Source organism: Panicum hallii, chromosome 6 (genome assembly GCF_002211085.1).
Source record: "Panicum hallii strain FIL2 chromosome 6, PHallii_v3.1, whole genome shotgun sequence".
NCBI lineage: Eukaryota > Viridiplantae > Streptophyta > Magnoliopsida > Poales > Poaceae > Panicum > Panicum hallii.
This window is the reverse complement of record NC_038047.1, coordinates 33,412,670-33,420,163: the sequence shown is the minus strand read 5'-3', so window position 1 is coordinate 33,420,163 and position 7,494 is coordinate 33,412,670.

Below are 7,494 nucleotides of genomic sequence, written 5' to 3'. Positions count from 1 at the left end.
AGTTTGCTTCACCCACTTGCAAGGCACAGGATTTGCGCCGCGAGCCCATTCTGCAATTGACACTTCTAGCTCTTCCCCGGAGTCATCAGCTTCTTCTGTATCAGCTACCGCCACTTGACGCTTAAATATTTCTTGGTATAGCTCAGGATGACGCTGCTCATGCGTCATTAGCTTCTGGACTAGATGCGCCAAAGAGGTGAATTCCAATTGAAAAGCCAGATCTCTGATCGGCTTCAATAATCCCAATGATGCTAATTCAACTGCTTCTTTTTCTGAAATCCATGTTGAATAACATCTGTTCTTCATCTCCCTGAAGCGTCTCTTCCAGCTGCTTCCAGGTACGGATAGAGTCAGGACCTAACGACGTGTACCATCTGAAGGCTAGTCTTGTGAGCGATTGCGAGAAAAACCTTACTCGCAACAGATCCGATACGGAGATCATACCCAACTGTGCCAAGTATCGGCTCACGTGTTCAATAGAACTAGTACCTTCTGCTCAATTGAATTTGGTAAACTTAGGAAGCCGATACTTGGGCGGCAGTGGGATTAAATCATAATCGCTTGGCTACGGCTTGGTATAGCCGATCGCTCTCCTCTTTGGTAATATGCCAAACTGATCCCTCAGAATAGCACTGATTTGCTCTGCTGTTTGTAACCCAGGGGCCGAGTGCATACTGTTGTGACTTGGCCCAGTAGCATAAGTTGCCAACCATGCTTGCTTGTCTGCGTCGGCTCCGGAAACCCCTCCAATTGCTTTCTGTGCAGAATGTACCGGGTTATTGCTGTCCGATATGTACGCACATATATAGCCATGTGGGATCTCCTTGGGTGGCTCGCTGAAGAACTGGTGATCCATGGGGTCACCTCCCACTTTATAAACCACATAAGCTGGAGCACCATGTGACTCCGCAGCCGTGAGCGCATAAGGCAATGGTGGTCTGGTTTGGAACGGCAATTCTCCTTTATGACTCCCCAAGGTAGGCCCAGTTGGAGAATGCTGATGCTTCATAATTTCTTGGACCACACGCAAAGCTACACGCTCGAAAGCATTGACCAAACTTTCAGAATGTTGGTGCAATGAGTGAGCCACCGCATAATTTACTTCCTACCGCAGAGCTCTGGTACGGTCTTCAGATGGGATAGACAGATCTACTCCATCAAGAGCACCTTCGGGTGAAAACCCTTTCCACCTGACACCATGGTTGCGAGTCCTTTCAAAAGAGCCATGAGATCGGATTCAAATTGAGTCTTGATTTCATCATATCTCTGCTTATGCTCAGCAGAGAGCTCTTCATAGGTGATCGGATCGTCTCTTGCCATTCCGCTAACCGCGATTGACGAAGTCAACGGAGATGACGAAGTCGATGAAGATGATGGTGATGATGATGACGAAGTCGATGAAGATGGTGGTGATGATGATGACGAGGTCGATGAAGATGGTCCCACCGGGCGTGCCAGAATGTGTTGTCGATCAAAACCCACCGGCGAGCAACGACAGGAAACACGAGGAGCCGGGAGGCTTCCGGGACTGCTGGTGGGCCCCAGTCCCTCGGTCAACGGCCCAGTAATCTGGCGCACACCCCGGCTTGGAGTCGCTAGGCGTGCCACCTGATCCTGCACCTGATCAGGAAGGTGTGATGAATTAATTTCTTGTATGCACAGACACGTGTAAAGGTTAGTCCGAGCCGTGATCGGCTCATCACTCCTCCCCGGTATCGGCTATGAAGAGCCGATTGCATCAATACCGGATCGGATCTTTGGAACAGGCAATATATATATATGTACTTGACAACGAAATAAACCCTGCTTCATAAATATCAATCTAATCCAATCTATGATAACTAAGCCCTCACTGCATGACTGGAACGTCCTACACGTGATTAAGCCTAACAAATACTCAAAGCGTCGGGACAATCAACCTGAATAGAGAACTAAAAACCAGCCGAAGAGCCGATTCCTGAAACAACCTCCTTTCAAGCCATAACTCGATACTAATCGTACTGCCGGAACTTTCAACTCGTTTGCAAGGCCTAATCATGCACATATTGAACTAAATCTCTAATAAATAGAAACTAGCCATAACAGATCGGATCTACCAATAAAGATGAAGTAAGATGTAACCATCGCATCCAGGATTGGACACGACGATTACTGAACACACGTGAGCAACGAACAAAGCATGATCGGAATATGAAGAAAATAACGTTACTCTACGCGCGTTAAGATAACTAGTGCTACTCGCCATCCACAAGGCTTCAGAACGAGCACCACATAAAACGAGCGGGCAAGAGTGATGCTACCCCAATCACGTAGAGCGTGATCGGAGCCACATGCCACTTACCCGAAGAAAACCCTAGAACAGGGGAGGCGATGCGCCGAGAGTTGTTGATGGATTGATTCCCCTTTTCTTGTTTATTCATGGTACATATTTATAGTCCGTAGACTCATCCTTCCTAACTAACCCTAACCAAACATGACACGACTCTTAACTGCCTATATCTATATTTACACGGCCTTTCTGGCCCCAATCGTCCGCACAAGGTCCAATTCGTAAGCTTATTATAGTTATCTTCCAAGCCCATCTTGCTCCATGGCCCACTTCTAGCCCGTCCAGATTATGGCGATAACATGTAACTAATACAGATTTATACAAGTGTTATTTGAAATTTTAAGTTTAACAGACATCATTCAGAGGGGGCAGCGGAAAAGATATAACAACGCGACTACATACGTCGCAGAGGTAGGCACCATACTTAGCCCAAAGCATGGCATCATTTCGATGGGTCATTGCTGGCCGGGGATGGATCCCATTCCACGGACCAACCAAGCGGAACAGAACAGGGCCAAGGAGAACTAGCCACAGAGTCCTCGAATGGCATACCTGAAAACCATATTACTAACAAGGCTGAGTATACTAATACTCAGCAGGGCTTACCCGATATTGGGTATATTTAGCCCATAACTAAACCATGATAGGTTGTAACTGCTCTAGTTTTTCTTTTGATGAAAAGCAACAAAGAGTATGTCTTCAGTTTCATATTTTAGCTTTCAGATTCTAGTTTCTTTTAATCATTCTAGGTAAGCATCTATCCTAGTCAAGCAAGGTAGATATTAAAATATTCATCAATATTATTATTCCATCAATTGTTGCTCTTGTTACTCTATGTGGCAGAAGTATCAAGTAGTCTCAATCTCCGCGAGAAATGGACGATTCTGAATCGAATTTTATAACCTTGCAAGGGATCCTAACTCACACGCTTCCGGGCAACCATTCCCCTCATATTCCGGGTCGTGGATCAGGGTTACCACAAGCGACTGCAGGACCATACGCACATCCAATATGCAGGATGTACGTCTACAGCGCGACTGTATGACCGTACTCCTGTCTGCTATGCAGAACGTATTCCCACACGTCGGTGCGTGTGTGCAATAAAAACCAAAATTCGAGTGGTGGGGTAAGTCCACTTGCCGGGCCAATCAGGTACTAGGCTTACCGCATACTATATTTACGGTATGTGGCTAGTACTTTCAAACACTTGACCACCACCACCACACACTGTGACCTTATCAACTTAAATCAACACAGACGGGTACCATTTCAATCATGGTACTGCACATAATCCTGTCCGTGATCCTTATAGTGATTGCAAAATAGTAAACAATCAACTACTATATCGCGCGTGACATGAAATCAATCGACTTCTGCCGGTCCTATTAGCAGAGGATCTACTCGATAAGGACTCAAAAACATTACATAGGTTCTTAGTTTTCATGCAACTAGGGTTTCATAACAACTCCTAACACTTAATGCACAAGATAGATATATAGTAATATAAGTGCATAGTTTAAAATACTGGGTTATGCACCAGGGCTTGCCTTCTTGGGTGGGGCTGTGGTTAGGAATGTCAATCACTTCCGAACTTTGGTTCGGAGCTTCAGTAAGATATTTTGCGACGTTCACTAGATCTTCAGAAATACCCTGCTCGGGTTCCGGGACCAACTCGTTGGTTCCGTCTTCAAGCGTCGTCGATTCTACATGATATGCAATGATTTGAATTAAATGATTTATTAAGTCAATAACTTTTTTTACAATAAAGTTGCAATCCAAATAACTCACAATCAAAGCATCACAAGGCAAGGATTTGAATTCCAAGAATTTTACTTACTTATTATAATTTGAACCAATTAACTTTACTAGCATCATAATTAATTTCTATAGCTTCAAGTATAGGAGTATTGAGGTTAGGAATTTAACTACACATACCTAAGGTTAATACAAGACTTCTGTTAAATTTTTATATTTTAAACATAATAGAACAGTATTATAAAATTGGATAAATTCAAACTTAAGATAACAAGTTTTATTTTTAGTTTGAAAACTACAGAGGTTCTGGCCTAGAATTTTATATGCGTGTTCACCTCTATCACATGAGCTTGTTATAATTTTTTCATAAATGTTTGAAAACAGAAGCTAAGTTATTTGAATTAAATTCAAATTTTAAGTTTACATCAAATCCTAAGGCAAAACAGTGCCATAAAATTATTCAAAATTTGCTATGGATTACTCAACATTAGAACAACACATGGTAAAAAGATCTAAGTATAAAAGCATCAGGTTTCAAACTAAATTTTAGTAACAAAAGTTGTAGAACTGGACTTGTAGAGTATAAGAACTAGTTTGATAATTTTTGGATTTTTCTACAAATTTCTACAGATTTTCAAAGCTGGCTGATTTGAATTGAGGGGGGTACTGATAATTTGCAGAGAAGACCCTCAAAAGAAATGAAAGCTTGCAATTGGGTCCCTAGCCGGTTTGAACCGAGGGGCAGCGGCGGCGGCGCTCAAATTCCGGCGAGGATGATCACCGACGGTGAGGGGAAAGTGGGGGAAAAGGTTCAGGAGCTCACGACGGGCTCGGGGGTGGCCAGAATCGAGGAAGGAAGGTGCGGAGACGGCGGTTCGACGGAGAACCGAGCCGGCGCGGTGAGGTCTCGAGGCGGCGGCGGCGTTTCGGTGGCGTGAGCGCGAGTGGATGGAGAAGAACTAGTCAGGGAGCTTCGGTGGGATGTGGCGGTGCCAATGGAGCACGGGATTGTGGGGTGTGGGGCGGCGAAGGTGGTTGACGACGGTGAGCAGGACTGCAGCAGAGTGGTGGCGATGGTGGCCGAGCGGAGAAGAAGTTGAGGAAGCGAAATGCGGTCCGCGAGAGGATAAATGAAGTCGAGCAGGACTCCTGGATGTGCGGCAAGGCTAAGAAGGGGCACGAGCGAGCCGGAGTAGCTGCTGGGGACCGGCAGCGCGACGTGGCGGCTTCGAGCGACGGCGGCACGACGTGGCGGGGTGGTGAGAAGCCAACAGGGTTCGGGCGAGCGGCGGGCAGGTGAGTTGGAGGGCCAGGTGGTAAGGTTAAAACGGCAAGGGGCAGCTGGCAGCACGGGAGCTTGCCAGCGAGGGGCGGCAGGCGGTGCAGCAGAGCAGCAGAGAAAACAGAGAGGGAGGGGAGAGAGGAAGACGACGAGGACTTCTCTAAAATTTTCCAAAAGAGCAAGGGGTGCACTGTAAAGTAAAATTTTCTTTCAAACCATAGCCCAAATGAGAATGTGCCCAAAAGAAAAAGTGTAGAATTTAAAAAGATCTACAACTTTGCTTTAAGGGTTAGCTTCAAAAGAGTTAGGGTTTTGAAGCTATTTTGAAATCCGACAAACTAACAAATTTCACATAAAGCCTATTTAAAATTCACATTCTAAATGAAATCTTAGGATAATTCCACTTCTTACAGTGATTTGAAAGTAAATTCTTGCTCTTACAAAACTAACCCTCATACAAATTTGAATTTACCCTACCCTTAAACACATTTAGCAAAAGCACCCTAATTTTTCCATAATTACAAAAATACCCTTTAACTTGCATTTAGGTTTTCAAAGTATTTATCAAAGCAACACACACTTCATTCTAACAAGCACAACATATACTAGAACTTTTCATGCCTATCTCCTAAGTACTTGAATGTCACACGGATGAAGCCATCAACCATCATACGAGTTCTACTATCCATCTGTAGCAACTCGTCAACATGGCTTCGGCCAGTTACCAGTTTGCCTTTTCTTCGCCGATCTAGTGAAACCAAGAGAGACTATTAACAATCGCTTGGAGTATGATCGGCTGAAAAATCTGGTACTTGATGTCGAAACAATTGACCTGGAAGGTTGGATCACAAGTTCTTTTACTACCAAACCCTTCAAGCAATGGTGGTCAGAATGGAATCTCCATCTGTTTTGCGCATCGGGCAAAACATACTGCCAACAGTTGGACCCCGACTTCATCGTGCCAGATGATGAGATAACTTGCCTTTAACTGTTCCATAAATTCTACATCAAAACACTACCTTACATTCCTTTTTCCAATTATTATGCTTACAGGGATTATTGTAACAAACTAGTTCTAGCTTACAGCTTACAGCTCTGAAGTTATCATGATGATACAAAACAATCTTTTGCTTGTAAATATTTTTGCACTAAGGGCAACACATGGCGTGTCAGCCATGAAGTAACCGATAATAGCTAAGCACCATCAGCAAAAAACATATCTACTTCGTGCGTTCCTCTTCCTGATCACATGTTTTATGCTAAGACGATACCTCTTGTATTGGTTGTAATCTTAATAGACTAATTCTTGTTTACATTTCAGATCTAACTCAAACTGATAAACGTCGGCCTTGACTTGTCATTGTCTCCAACAACATATTCTAACTCATCGGCCGATGTAAATCTGTGCCCCAGCTTGTCTTCATCATCTAGCAGGAAATCATCCTACCAGGACGATTCTTCAAAGCTCACTGCTTGGATCAGCTTTAGTCCAAAATCAGATATCTTCAGGAAAACACCTTCCCAAACCTTGCCTGATATACACTCCACGCCATCATACCCCCATACCAGAGGATCGGCGGTTGCAACACTGAGTGATGAATCAACGTAGATGATCTCCACAGTATCCTCCAACCATTGGATAAGACACCGATGCATGGTAGACGCAATACAACAATTGGCGTGGATCCAATCCCATCCCAGGAGCAGATTGTATGAACCCTTGCCATTAATGATGGAGAAAGTAGTGGGGAGACTCTTACTTCCAATCATCAGTTCATCGTTGATTGCCACCCGGGCCGGTGAAGCCTTGCCTTCGAAGTCCTTGAGCATCATGTCGGTCTTGATCAAATCTTCCTCGCCTTTCCCAAGCTTCCGATACGTAGCATACGACATCAAATTGACAGCAGCACCACCATCAACTAGCATCTTGGTCATCAGCCGACCATCTACATATCCCTTGATGTACAAGGGTCTCAAGTGCATACGCTCTTTATCCTCTGGCTTGTCAAATGCAGCTTGCATCGGCCCTCTCTTCTTCTTCTTCATCGGATGGTGCTTTGAACTCCATCGGCAAGATGAAGACCATGTTAACCAATGCTGACGGTTCAGATTCATCAGTTTTTTCCTT